The 15,485-nt window shown below is 49.5% G+C and overlaps 1 pseudogene; it reads right to left on the bottom strand.

The window, feature by feature from the left end:
• Positions 1-280: 280 nt before the first annotated feature.
• Positions 281-8,293, bottom strand: LOC125535269 (taxane 2'-alpha-hydroxylase pseudogene; annotated as a pseudogene).
• Between the last annotated feature and the right edge of the window lie 7,192 nt (positions 8,294-15,485).

The following is a 15,485-nucleotide window of genomic DNA, read 5'->3' as shown; positions in this document are numbered from 1 at the left end:
CGATCGAAAATGCGTTCATTTGCCTCAAACTTTAGAGGGGCTAATGAATGACAATAACATTTTGATTTGTAAAATACATACATTTCTTAAAGCTGAAAAGCATTATGTAAACCCATTTCGTATGTAAACCACTTATGCATGGGCCAGGGGTGATCCTCCTTTTCAAAAATAAATAAATTATAAACCCCTTAAATCAACTGACATACTTTCCTGTAATATATTTGTAATCAGAAAAGGGTAATTGTGCATGTAGAGCAGGCTTTTGGGTTGAAGTAACTGGTCATGGTGAGATGGGGTGGAAGGCGATGGTGGAATGGTTGGCAACGTGCAGGTTGAACTGTCCACCTTTCTCGCTCACGTCGAGCTTGTCCACGCCTGGCGGGGGCACCATCTTGGAGCTCCTCACAAGCTTCCTGACGATGAGCGCCAGGATGGGCAACGCGAGGATGATGCCGAGGCAGCTGCGCCGGCCCACGCCGAACGGGAGGAACCGGAAGTCCACCTTGCCACCGACCGTGGCGTCCATGTTGCTCTCCTCGCCCAAGAACCTCTCCGGCCTGAACTCCTCCGGCTTCTCCCACAGCTTCGGGTTGTTGGCCAGCCACCAGGGGTTGACAACGACCTTGGAGCCCTTGGGAATGGTGTAGCCGCCGAGGCTGGCCTCCTCGAAGTTCATATGAGGGACGAGGATCAGGATGGGGAAGTGCAGCCACAACGTCTCCTTGATCACAGCCTGCAGGTACGCCAGCTTGTTGACGCTAGACTCGGTGATGGGCTCGTCATCACTGAGCACGTCCCTGATCTCGCCGCCCACCTTGCGCTGCACGTCCGGGTGGTTCACCACCTCGGCGAGCGCCCACTCGATGGACCATAGCGTTGTCTCGATGGCCATGACGTTGATGTTCTCGACGATGTAGATGACGTTCTCCGGCGTGATCTCGCCGCTCTTCTCCGCTGCGAGGATGTGGTCGATCGCGCATCGGAGCTTGTTCTTGTCTTGTCCTGGCGTGTCCATCACCTTCCTTCTCTTATCGACGTAGTTGGTGTTGAAGAAGGCGAGCCTCCGGGTCTGCAGGTCCCTGCACTTGTTGAGGTAGCCACACGAGAAGGGCCTGAGGATGGGGATGAAGTCGCCGTAGTTGTAGTCGAAGCTCTGTGCGAGGCGGCTACGCTCAGAGTTTCTTAAAGTTTGGGGTTGCGATGCTTATGTGAAAAAGCTTCTACCTGATAAGCTCGAACCCAAATCGGAGAAATGTGTCTTCATAGGATACCTAAAGGAGACTGTTGGGTACACCTTCTATCACAGATCCGAAGGCAAGATATTCGTTGCTAAGAATGGATCCTTTCTAGAGAAGGAGTTTCTCTCGAAAGAAGTGAGTGGGAGGAAAGTAGAACTTGATGAGGTAATTGTACCTTCTCTCGAACTGGAAAGTAGTTCATCATAGAAATCAGTTCCAGTGATTCCTACACCAATCAGTGAGGAAGCTAATGATGATGATCATGAAACTTCTGATCAAGTTATTACCGAACCCCGCAGGTCAACCAGAGTAAGATCCGCACCAGAGTGGCACGGTAATCCTGTTCTGGAAGTCATGTTACTTGACCGTGATGAACCTACGAACTATGAGGAAGCGATGATGAGCCCAGATTCCGCAAAATGGCTTGAGGCCACGAAATCTGAGATGGGATCCATGTATGAGAACAAAGTGTGGACTTTGGTTGACTTGCCCGATGATCGGCAGGCCATTGAGAATAAATGGATCTTCAAGAGGAAGACGGACGCTGATAGTAATGTTACTATCTACAAAGCTCGAATTGTCGCAAAATGTTTTCGACAAGTTCAAGGTGTTGACTACGATGAGATTTTCTCACTCGTATTGATGCTTAAAAGTCTGTCCGAATCATGTTAGCAGTTGCCGCATTTTATGAAATCTGGCAAAAGGATGTCACAACTGCATTCCTTAATGGATTTCTTAAAGAAGAGTTGTATATGATGCAACCAGAAGGTTTTGTCAATCCTAAAGGTGCTAACAAAATGAGCAAGCTCCAGCGATCCATCTATGGACTGGTGCAAGCATCTCGGAGTTGGAATATATGCTTTAATAAAGTGATCAAATCATATGGTTTTATACAGACTTGCGGTGAAGCCTATATTTACAAGAAAGTGAGTGGGAGCACTACAACCTTTCTGATAAGTATATGTGAATGGCATATTGTTGATCAGAAATAATGTAGAATTTTCTGGAAAGCATAAAAGGAGTTTTTCAAAGGAGTTTTTCAAAGAAAGACCTCGGTGAAGCTGCTTACATATTGGGCATCAAGATCTATAGAGATAGATCAAGATGCTTGATAAGATTTTTTTCAATGAGTACATACCTTGACAAGATTTTGAAGTAGTTCAAAATGGAACAGTCAAAGAAGGAGTACTTGCCTGTAAGGTGTGAAGTTGAGTAAAGACTCAAAACCCGACCGCAGCAGAAAATAAAGAGAGAATGAAAAGTCATTCCCTATGCCTCAGTCATAGGTTCTATAAAGTATGATATGTTGTTTACCAGTCCTATTGTATACCTTAGCATGATTCTGGCAAGGGAGTACAATAGTGATCTAGGAGTAGATCACTGGACAACGGTCAAAATTATCCTTAGAGGACTAAGGAAATATTTCTCGGTTATGGAGGTAATAAAAGAGTTCGTCGTAAAGAGTTACATCGATGCAAGCTTTTTACATCAATCTAGATGGCTCTAAGTCTCGATCTGGATACATATTGAAAGTGGGAGCAATTAGCTAGAGTAGCTCCATGCAGAGCATTGTAGACATAGAAATTTGCGAAATACATATGGATCTGAATGTTGCAGACCCATAGACTAAACTTCTCTCACAAGCAAAACATGATCACTCTTTGAGTGTTAATCACATAGCGATGTGAACTAGATTATTGACTCTAGTAAACCCTTTGGGTATTAGTCACATGGAGATGTGAACTAATCACATAAAGATGTGAACTAGATTATTGACTCTAGTGCAAGTGGGAGACTGAAGGAAATATGCCCTAGAGGCAATAATAAAGTTATTATTTATTTCCTTATATCATGATAAATGTTTATTATTCATGCTAGAATTGTATTAACCGGAAACTTAGTACATGTGTGAATACATAGACAAACAGAGTGTCACTAGTTTGCCTCTACTTGACTAGCTCGTTGAATCAATGCTGGTTATGTTTCCTAACCATAGACATGAGTTGTCATTTGATTAACGAGATCACATCATTAGAGAATGATGTGATTTACTTGACTCATCCATTAGCTTAGCACGATGATCGTTTAGTTTGTTGCTATTGCTTTCTCCATAACTATACATGTTCCTATGACTATGAGATCATGCAACTCCCGAATACCGAAGGAACACTTTGTGTGCTACCAAATGTCACAACGTAACTGGGTGATTATAAAGGTGCTCTGCAGGTGTCTCCGATGGTATTTGTTGAGTTGACATCGATCAAGATTAGGATTTGTCACTCCGATTGTCGAAGAGGTATCTCTAGGCCCTCTCGGTAATGTACATCACTATAAGCCTTGCAAGTAATGTAGCTAATGAGTTAGTTACGGGATGTAGCATTACGGAACGAGTAAAGAGACTTGCCGGTAACGAGATTGAACTAGGTATTGAGATACCAACGATCGAATCTCGGGCAAGTAACATACCGATGACAAGGGGAACAACGTATACCATTATGCGGTTTGACCGATAAAGATCTTCATAGAATATGTAGGAGCCAATATGAGCATCCAGGTTCCGCTATTGGTTATTGACCGAAGACATATCTCGGTCATGTCTACATAGTTCTCGAACCCATAGGGTCCGCACGCTTAACGTTCGGTGACGATCGGTATTACGAGTTTATGTGTTTTTATGTACCGAAGGTAGTTCGGAGTCCCGGATTTGATCACGAACATGACGAGGAGTCTCGAAATGGTCGAGGCGTAAAGATCGATATATTGGAAGCCTATGTTTGGACATCGGAATGGTTTCGGGTGAAAACGGGAGTATACCGAAGCACCGGGAGGTTACCGAAACACCCCCCCTCCCCCCGAGAGGTGTATGGACCTTAGTGGAAGAGAGGGAGAATAAGAAAAGGAGGGGCGCGCCCCCCAAGCCCAATCCGAATTAGGAAGGGCCCCCCCTTACTTCCTTCTTCCTCCTCCTTCCTTCTCTCCTAAAACCAAACAAGGGAAGGGGGAATCCTACTCCTGGTGGGAGCAGGACTCCCATGGGTGCGCCTAGAGAGGCTGGCCCCCTCCCCCTCCTCCACTCTTTTATATACGGGGGAGGGGGCAACCCATGTACACACAAGTTGATCATTGATCTTTTAGCCATGTGCGGTGCCCCCCTCCGCCATAATCCACCTCGGTAATATCGTAGTGGTGCTTAGGCGAAGCCCTGTTCCCGTAGCAACATCATCACCGTCATCACACTGTCGTGCTGACGAAACTCTCCCTCGAAGCTCTACTAGATCGTGAGTTCGCCGGACGTCACCGAGATGAACGTGTGCAGATCGCGGAGGTGTCGTACCTTCGGTGCTAGATCGGTCGATCGTGAAGACGTACGACTACATCAACCGTGTTGTCATAACGCTTCCGCTTACGGTCTACGAGGGTACGTAGACGATACTCTCCCCTCTCGTTGCTATGCATCACCATGATCTTGCGTGTGCATAGGATTTTTTTTAAATTACTGCGTTCCCCAACATTATTACATCACCATTTACGATTAATACATCACACACAGTTTCATCGAAGGGTCTCTGATTGTAGTTTCGCATTAGCAGCATCCTGCAGTAGTGATCCTGAGTGATGAAGGCCTTACTGGAGTATGCCTCGAAGAACGGGCGTCAACACAACTGCTTACAAGACGCACACGGACGACTGCATTGTCTTCAGCAAGGAGGGGTAGGAGGAGTTCCTTGTGAGAGAAAAAATCTACAAGTCCTGCGTGCAACAACTTGAAGATCATGATTGTCATTGACATCAATAAATTCCAATGATGTGAGGTCAATAATGCAGGATCGGACGTTTCCTAAAATGCATTGTTGTTTATTGATGATAAATCATTGAGGTTTGTGGTAATGAAGGTGAATTCCTCCTTTGACTGAGTACCAGATCAGGGCTGAAAACAAAGATCGCCTCGAAATGCAAAGTATTGGTGGCAAAAAAGTGCACCATACATTGGGTATGAGTTTTGGGGGTATATAAAACCATCAGGCACCATAGGCAACTAATGGGTGCCCTAGGGGCCATAGATGTTGACAGCATCTGGGCGCCTACAGAGTGTGCCTACGCCCTGTGGGCCACCCCAGGTGTCGGACTTTGGTCCTCTGGTGTTGTGAAATTTCCTACCAAATTTTGTTGGAATTTTCAGGGACTTTTGGTATTTTTTTCTTGTAAAATTGAAAAATAACAAAACAAACATGAGCAGAATTTATAGGACATTGCATACTTCAAGGATTACAGGCATGAAACATACAAAAATTGTAGATATCTTGGAGACGTATCAACATGATGTTCTCGTGCTCGAGCATGAAGATGATAATAAAGATAATTTTTGTATGTAAATGCTACCTATCATGAACTTGATTAACTGATGCAAACACATTTAGTAAGTCTAAACCAATAATAAATATGTTTGAAAATGGTTTATATTAAAAATATTAAACTACCTCGGTGCATACAAAAGAAGTTTTGACATATTCTTTGGTAGCCAAATGCAACAAATCAAAATCACCATTGTCAAAGGTTTAGAAAGAATGTCAATATTTATGGGCAACAAAACGATAATCTTCTATAGGTAGTATGTAAAGATGGCAATCACTTCTAGGTTAACCCAAGATATAGGACCGAATATGATCACTTGTTTCACGTCTGCGCTATTTTAACCAATCAACAACTTATGAAGAATCTCAGCATAATTTTAGATCCCATGCTCTAATCATTGCCAGGAGAACATAATGAGGAGTTATAAGAAGTCAAAAACGAAAAGCGCTGCATTTTTGTATCTGATCATTAGGCCAAGAGGAAGACCTTATAATCGATACTAAGCAAGGAGTAGAGTTTGCAATGTAGTTAGGATGCACATCGAGCTATGAATGAGTGAAAGCTCTCGTATGAACTAGTGAGGGTGCATCCAACTTACTTGAAAACCTCAAGCTTATTTGAGAAGGTTCATCATTAAAATGTGCAAACCAAGTTCTATAATATGATGTGCCGACTCAAGTAAACTTAGGTATATGCCCCAATTTCTATTTTCAGAAGGACGCTAACAACGAACCGGGCAGAGCACCATATGCCACTTTTGTTAATGAGAAAAATGGTTGTTAAAAGAAGAGAAATCATTAGTTACCCATTAAGGTTAAGTTGATTCAATGACCAGAGTTCCGCAAGGATATATAGCCTGGAAATGATGATCGAAAATGCGTTCATTTGCCTCAAACTTTAGAGGGGCCAATGAATGACAATAACATTTCGATTTGTAAAATACATACATTTCTTAAAGCTAAAAAGCATTATGTAAACCCATTTCGTATGTAAACCACTTATGCACGGGCCAGGGGTGATCCTATTTTTCAAAAATAAATAAATTATAAACCCGAAAATTGCATATGGGTCGTACTGGCATATAATATCATTATCCCAGCGCTTGGTCCTCCTCGAGATGCCCGCGCATGCAGGTACAGGCCCATGTATTCGTTTTACTCATGCATTTCTGAACAGGGCGCACGTGGGTTGTCTTTAGTTATTTATGAGGCCCAGCTAGCAGGGTCCAGTACGGTCCTAGTGTTCTCAGTTTTTCTAGGGCCGTCCTCAGCGTCATCTAGGCCATTAGCTTCAGAGCTAGTTTGTTGCCCACTGGTCAGCCCAGGGGCGGAAGCTGCTTCCATCATAAGCTTTTATCCCGTCATGCGTAAATCTGGTGTCCTCAACAGCAATCACACCTACATGATCTTGTATTCTCACGTAGAGGATTCCCCTGCAACAGAAACATTTTCTCAACATGAATCAATCTTTTTTTAGGGGTAATTTGTCCGTCTTGTGTAAACTTGAAGCTTTCTATTTTTACCAAGAATCCACAGACAATCTCCTGCATGGTCTTCCTTTTATCAAGATTAAGCCTGCTTTTTCCGTATCTAATGCCGAAGCCATGCTCCCACGAATATAAATTGTAAAAATCGTAAGCCTCCGTCAGTGAGTCCAAAGTTGTCCCTAGCTTTGGCTTTCACTACTTCATCACCCTCCCTGTCCACAAAGCCCATGATAGTCTTCTCAAGAGCTCCCATCCTGCCTGGACAGGGAGTCGCTCGATTGGATTTGCGCCCACACGTACCCTGAAAGGAACATAGAGAAATCAACGACAAGTACTCCCTTCGTCCTATAATATAAGAACGTTTTTGACACTACACTAGTGTTAAAAACGTTCTTATATTATGAGACGGAGGGAGTACAATACAATTTCCAGTTTTTCCATTCGCATTCGACAGTTCTACTTTTGGCCCGCATTCACTTTCACTAGACTGTACTTGCATAAACTTTTATCTAAGTGCCAACGACAGTCAGTATTACAGGCATTTTTCTGCCTAACTTTTTGTATTGGATTTCTGTTGACCGAATTTTCTTTCTTTCAGTCTGTGTACTGGTTTACTACTTGACATTTTTCCTTTCTCCAATTTTGCAAACCCGAAACATTTTCGTTCAGTGCCAGTATCACAGTTCGTGCAGAAGCAAAAAAAGAGTTGAGCCTAAGGCACAGAATCAGAATCAAAGTCAGAGCATGCCTACCTACTTTTGCATTTTTGGATCAATTTTCTAGCTGAACCATTTCTCATATTACATTCCGGGCCTTGCATTTTCTACGACTAAGCATCGACGGTTACCACCATGGCATTCTGAAGTACAACTATTCCACATTTTCGTTAGCCTTAAAGACATACTCCTACCTTCTTTATCCAGCCTGTCGACTTCGGATCAGGCTTTATTGCCGACTCCCCCGACTCCGCTGGGGCGCTCTCGCCACTGCACTCGCCGGTGGCGCCGCCGCAGCTGTTATGGGCAGCCACAGATGAGGCCGGCACACAACCTCTCCCCCAGCCATCCCCCTCGCTGATCTCATCTTGGACGGAGCACGTCGACGCCGCGACGCCGGGGAAGATGGGCAACCTTGGCCGCACATGAACAGAAAAGGGACAGTCAGGACGGGATGGCCCCGATGCGAACCGGATATACCTGAAAGACGCCGTCTCCATCCACTGCGGTCTCGTCCCCCACCGCCGTTCACGGCGCCTCCGCCTCCATGCCACGCGCCTGCCTCCCTCCCCTTCCCCTCTTTTCAGTGGACTAGCACTTTTTTTCGAAGCAACAATGCAACCTGGCCCGTCACTGGTAACATAGCTTCACTGCCACGAGCCCAACAAAGACCCCTCCACTTGCGGGAAAGTTTTTTTTCCCGTCGCCCTAGATTCAGCAAAGGGCCCCGAGATCTCTCCAGATGCAACGAGGTGGCATTTCCATATCTTTCTTTTAAATTTTCCACCGCGCCGCACGGCAGGGGTAGCATGCGCACAAGCCGCACGTACGCGCACACCCCCGAGCCGTCTTCTGTCACGCCTGGGCGTTGGTTTTCATTTAAACGAAAAAATCTGAACCATGGTCCAGGAAAGAAGTTAAAATATGGCCCGCTAGCAACATGTCCGTCAGCTCCCGGCAACCGAACGTCCAACCCTCACCGCGTATTCCTACCGTAGCTGCGTCCCATACGACGGACCCACCTCATTTTCTCCATTTTTCTGCCGGCAACGCTACAATTCATTTAATGTGCCCAGCTGCCTGACCTGTGCCGACCAACGGCTATGAGTAGTGGGGAAGGATGAAAAGAAAACAGAAAAATAGGAGGTGATTGTACACCCCACCGGTCACTGCTCCGGGGCCGGCGGCCACCACAATACGCCGCCGTCCACCCGGGCACGGCGTCCACCGTCTCGTCACACGCTGCTCCGGCTGCGGCGACCACAACTCCCACGGTGTGCCTCGCCGCGCGACTAGGGTTTTGCTTCTCCCATCTTGTTCACGGTTTCTTTTCTCTTCAGACTGGTGACTTTCCTCCCTCTCTTCTGGTATTGGTGCGTTCTGCCCGTCGCTTTGATGCATGATTTCTGCGTCGTCGGCCTAGGTCGAGTTGTGTCGCTGTAGGTTGTTGCGCCGCTGGCTGCGTCGTCGCCCTAGGTCGAGTTGTGTCGCTGTAGGGTCTACGGCGCTGCTGCTTCGTCGCGTCGTTGGTCTAGCTGCTCGCTTTTTCGCTCGCCCATGGATGGTTTGCAGTTCCAGGATGACATGCTTGCCAAGTATGGTTGTGCCACTGTCGAGGTCGTAGCGGGCCGTAGCCGCCCCGCCGGCGTCCTCGCCGTTGTGCTCAACGACGGCGTTACCCTTTTGCCAGACTTTTTCGCCTCCCTTCTGGTCAGCTGGTTCGGTGGCTTCGCCAACGGCTACCTTGTCAAACCGCGTCAGCATGGTTGTTTTTTCTTTCAAGTTGCCCATGCATGCATTGCCAAGGAGATCGTGCTCCGGGGATGCTGGACGTCCGGTTTGCTCCGTGTCAGTATGTCTCTTTCTAGCCCGTCCTCGCTCGCTGCATCATTGTCTCTGCCACACGTCCGCGCTTCTGCGTGGCTGACTAACTCTGCGCTGCCCTCTATGCTCGGGCCCCATCCCGTGCAGCCGGTTGCCGCTCCTCGTGCCCAGGAATCCAGGAGGGTTGGCATGAGCCCGCAGGCTTGCCCCTCCATCTCCTCTCTCTCTCTCTCTCCAGCGCATGCGGCGTCCGGTAATCAAGTGCTTGTCAGCAAGAATGTGTTTAGTCCTTTCCAGCTTCCTGAGCCGCAGGCTCCTGCCCAACCCCTGGCGGGTCAGGGCTGCGCGTTTATCGCATCCTCATGCCCCGTTGCGCCCCTCACCCTCCCGCACGGCTCCTGTTTTGCTGAGCCCTCTCCGCCTCGCCATGCAACCTATAAGGAAGCCCTGCTATCTCCTCCTTCTCCAGGCAATCCCTCGCGGGCCGCGCCAAATCCACTTTTTAGATTTGGTAAGCCCGCCGATATGCACCGGCGCTGCTTCCGCTGCCTCTCTCTTAATCATAAACACCGGGATTGTCGAGATCCCGCTGTTTGCTGGCTGTGCCGTCGGGTTGGGCATCTCAGCTTCCAATGCTCCGTTCGTGTTTATGGCTCTAACCCTAGGCCCAGCTCTGCGGCTATTAATATCCCTCCCCCGCCCGTACCGCAGCCCATCGCTCTGCCCAGCTTTGCCCCCTCTCCTTCGCTTGCCATTGTCCCCCTTCTCCCGTCCCCAACCAGCCCCGCTCCCATGGAGCCGGTTGTTCGCGGCCGGCCCACCTCGCTCGATGTCCACTTCCCCCTTGTCCCTGATCAGCACACTCTAGTTTGCCTCGTCAACATCTCTCCACCCAAGCCCAACTTCCTCCCACGGCTCCGTCGTGTGTTCCGCCAGCGTCTTGGGATCGAGGCGGTTCACTTCGTGGGGTCCTCTGTGGGCACAGCTTTCGCTGTGTTTCAGCGGGAGGAGGAGCAAGCCGCGGCCTTTCGTGCGAGCCCGATCTACGTCGGCTCCCACACGGTTCGTCTCCTGCCTCATGGGGCAGGGGACAACGCCTTCTCCTTCTCCTACCGGCACATCATCAACCTCTCCCTGGAGAAGCTTCCCCTGGAGCTCTGGAACAGGCACGGATTCACGGCGTCCGTCGCTGGCTTTGCCAGTGTTCTTAGGGTGGAGCATGCATGCCTGCATGGCAATGACTTCTCCAGCATCTTCGTGCTCGTCAAGGTGGAGGCGCTCCAGCATATCCCCCACCATCTCGCCTTCCATCGCCTCGATGGCGCCGGCGCCTACGCGGACGTCCTCATCAACGAGATCTGGGACGTGGCCCGGTCTCTGGGCGCCCCGTCGGCACCGCCGTAGCCTCCGTCTGCTCGGCGTTTCGATGGTGAAGGGGGCAGCTCTCGTGCTAGCTCCGCCCTCCCAAGGACGGCGCTTAGACGGGCCCCTCCACCACCGCGCGGCCATCGAGCGTATGGGCAGCTTCAGGACGACGATGGTGCGGCTACCCATGCATACCGTGCCTTCCTGCAGCCCCATATCGCCTCTGTTGATGACTTCATGGCCATGCTCAAGCTCTCCTTCAAGCCCAAGCTCGTCAAGGGGGCAACCTTCACCCTGCCCATGATCGAACAACCTGTGCATGAGGATGAGGCTCGTGGTTGCCTCAGCCCTGTCATCCTGGCTGCGGACGCCATCCTGCCTCGGGCTAAAGTCTCCTTCGACCCGGAAGCCATGGCCTTCTCTTTCAAGCTTGAGCTAAGCCACTGCCGTTCTGCCGAGGGATCGATCCAGGTCTGGGCAGTGGCTATAGATGACGGCTTCTTCCCGTGCTTTGATCTCCGCTCTGAGCTCCTAGCGCGGGAGAGCTGCCGCTCCCTTCTGTTTAAATTCTGGCCGCACGATGAAGCCGGCTTGATGTGCCCCTGCACCCTGCCTCTTTTGTCTTCACTTGAAAGCCTACACCCGCCTAAGCCCATTGTGCCTCCTGGGCTACTTCCTGTTGTTGGGCCTCTGCTCGCTGCCAACTGTGTCATCCTCCCCTCCGAAGCCTATTTCCCTGCTCATGCGCGCATCTAATCCCATCAGGTTCTGGCCACCCGGTCCATCTGCTCCAGGCCCTTCAAGCACGCGCCTGCCCTCGGCGAGGGCATGCTGAGCTGCGATCGCTCTCCTGTCGTCTCCACTAACCTAAAGCATGGAGCCTGCGCTTCGCTCCCTGCTCATGTGGCGGCGGTCTTCTATTCCTGCCGCACGCCGCCCCCTCAGCCTGCTGCTGGAGATCTCTGCGCCTCTCCCCCCACGCCGCAGCTTCTGGGCGCCCCTGCCGCTGCCGGCGCCGCTGCCTTGGCCCCGCAGGCTGGCCCGGCCAATACGGATCTAGCCCTTGATGTGGACAACGACAACGACAACGGCTCGGCCGTCCCGGCGAAGGAGGCGTCTCCCACGGCCACTCGCCGCAGCCCTCGTATCATGCGGATGTACGACGGTGTGCGCATCGGCTCAGTGGAGCGTGCTTCCAAGAGGAAGGCCGCCGCCTCCGCCGCTTGCTCCGGCAGTTCCAGCTGGTGGGCAAACTCCTCCACCAATCGCCGCAAGAAGGCCAAGATAGTCCCAGTCGCCGACATCCTGGATCTCCAGTTCTCCAGCATGCCTCGGCCGCTGACCAGGGCCAAGCTCAAGCAGCTGACCAGGTGCTGCAACCTCAATGTGGAGGCCATTCTTGCTGAAGCTACCTCCTCTGCTTCGGCTGGCGCAGGTCCTGCTGCGACTTCTGACGCATCTTCTGCTTCCTCCATGGGCGACGCTTCTGTCCCTGATGCATAGATTGCATTATGCTCTGCTAGTGTGTCTGGTTGTTGTTAGCTTTGGCTTGCGCAGCTTGTCCCGTTCTTTGTATGCTGTTGTTCGTAGCTTGAGTTGCTCTTGGTGTCTGTTTTGTGTCCCGCTATGTCGCTGCACCAAGGTGATCCTATGTCGTGTCAGTCTGTTTCAGGTGCGTCCTTGTTGCTGCATCAGGGTGTTCCAGTGCTGTGTCAGTTTGTACCGAGCCTTGTGCTCTTTAGCTATCTGCTACTTTGATCAAGAGTCTTTGCTTTTCGTTTCCTTACATGTTGGTCTCACTCTTTTTGCACGGGTAGTTCGCACCTTTATCCATGAAAATCCTTAACTGGAATGTTCGAGGCCTGGGAGATGAGAATAAGTGTTCTTTGGTTCGAGATGTTATAACCTCCTGTCGCCCTAGCATCCTTTGTTTGCGGGAAACTAAGTTGGAGGCCATCCCTGCCAGGAAACTATTGGGGAACGTTGCAATTTCAAAAATTTCCTACGCACACGCAAGATCATGGTGATGCACAACAACGAGAGGGGAGAGTGTTGTCCACGTACCCTCGTAGACCGAAAGCGGAAGAGTTAGTACAACGCGGTTGATGTAGTCGTACGTCTTCACGATCCGATCGATCAAGTACCGAACGCATGGCACCTCCGAGTTCTGCACACATTCAACTCGATGACGTCCCTCGAACTCCGATCCAGCCAAGTGTTGAGGGAGAGTTTTGTCAGCACGACGGCGTGGTGACTGTCGGTGTCAAAACCGGCGGATCTCGGGTAGGGGGTCCCGAACTGTGCGTCTAAGGCGGATGGTAACAGGAGGCAGGGGACACAATGTTTTACCCAGGTTCGGGCCCTCTTGATGGAGGTAAAACCCAACGTCCTGCTTGATTAATATTGATGATATGGGTAGTACAAGAGTAGATCTACCACGAGATCGGAGAGGCTAAACCCTAGAAGCTAGCCTATGGTATGATTCTATGTCTCTCTATCGACTAGCCTGGCCTCGGTTTATATAATGCACCAGAGGCCTAGGATAACAAGAGTCCTAGCCGAATATGCTGGTGGGGAGGAGTCCTTGTCTTGATCACCAAGTCTTATGGAATCTTCCATGTATGCGGCAGCTGTCCGAACTGGCCCATGAGTATACGGCCATGGGGGTCCTCGGCCCAATCTAACAGATCGGGAGATGACGTGGTGAGTACCCCCTAGTCCAGGACACCGTCAGTAGCCCCCTGAACTGGTCATCAAGTTAGGTACGCTCCTCAATTCTTCCAAACTATTCTTCATCTTCGGTTGTCGGTCTTGAAAACTGGTTCAACAAATCTTCTCATCTTCGATCTTGAGGATCGCCGAAATGCATTCGGCGAGTTTACACGTCGGGTATCTGAGGAGCCCCTTTAAGTTTCCGGCCTTTATCAATGCCTTGTTATTTTTATGCCACACCTCGGGTTTGAAGTTGTTCCCGGGCGGCAGCGTCCTCTTGCGTCCGAGCTCCAACGCCGGACTGCATTCGAGGTATCTTTTGCAGCCGAGCACCAACGCTGGACCGCTTTCCGAGCTCCAACGCCGGAATGTATCCGAGCTCCAACGCCGGACTATGTCCAAGCTCCAACGCCGGACTATCATAAATCACCTTGGTTCAAAAAGGTTGAAGGAGTTTAGCCGAGCTTAATGCCGGAAATGCCCTCTATGGAGCCAGCCGCTAGCGCCCGAGCTTTATGCCGGACTGCTTCCGAGGTGGTGCACCACCCCGACTGTGGGCCGATTTTTTGTCAATATTTTTTATTGGTGCAATTTATTCTCTGCCGAGATATATAGCCAGTAGCCCTCAAGGTGTGTATCGGTTTAAAACCCGAGATGCACCTGAAGGATGACGTAAGACCGTTGATCCCAGTAGCCGCTGAGACTCAGGTTGATTTGTAAAATCGACCTGGGGATCAAGTCCTAGCTCGGCAGGATACTTCGGGACACAAAAAGCGGCGTGCTCAGTCCTCGAGACTCGGGTTGGGTGCGGCCGACCAACCTGAGGATCGAAATCTCCTCGGAAACTGTATTGCACTTAAAATTTTCTGCATTGGATAGGCAATGCAGTAGCCCCCGAGACACTGGTCGGATGGCAACACCAGATTAGGGGATCGATGTGCCCCTTTAATGTTTTTAAATAATAAGCCCGAAGCCCAGTAGCCCCCGAGCCGTAATGCAGGCACGGGTGGCCGAATTAAGGATCAATATCCATAGTAAAATCACAAATTATGTGTAATGACTCTATGTATCCAAGTACTTTACGTCATTAATGCTCGGATCTGCATTGTACAAAACTTTGTTGACCGACCATCGGCTTCCACCTCCTCAGCCAGTAGCCGAGAAGTGTTTGTCCTACTTTATAAAGCCTTTATGAGGGCAAAGATTTACGACAAACAAGGCAATCTGGCCATACGGTTTTATAAACAAAGGTACGCGGAGAGATATGTTATATTACTGTTTAACATAAGAAATGTCTTCCAAAGAAAATAGTCCCGCTATCGGTTCCTTTCTTTGGGTTGTCATGCTAAGCATGATCATGATACCTCAGCTCTAATGTAAGAGCAAAATATCGAGGATTTGTTTGGGAGGCCAGTTAATTGCCCCCAGTAGTGTTTGGCGACAGTCGAGGTCAAGCCGTAAACACTTCGGCCATTGTTATGAGTGGCCCGTCATTTTAACACAGTCATCGGATCGCTGGCCAGTTTACGCTTATTGTGACAGTCAGTTTTCGGTTTTCTCCACTGAGGTGCTTAACCGTGTGAGCTGGAAGCACAATCGCAGTGGTTCTCCCTTTGCACGCCTAGCCGAACAAAGTGGAACGTAGGAAGCAAGTGCAGGAGCCGGGCAACCCAACTATTGACCGAAGGCACAATTCGAAACTGATGCATATATAGCAATATCCGAGAATATTTTTGCCGAATCTATAAAGGTGTCCGGCATTGCACTGCGAGACTTGTGTTGAAAACACAC

Source organism: Triticum urartu, chromosome 2A (genome assembly GCF_056163025.1).
Source record: "Triticum urartu cultivar PI428250 chromosome 2A, HENAU_Tu73, whole genome shotgun sequence".
NCBI lineage: Eukaryota > Viridiplantae > Streptophyta > Magnoliopsida > Poales > Poaceae > Triticum > Triticum urartu.
The sequence above is the reverse complement of the archived record's forward strand: the minus strand, read 5'-3'. Positions and strand labels throughout refer to the sequence as shown.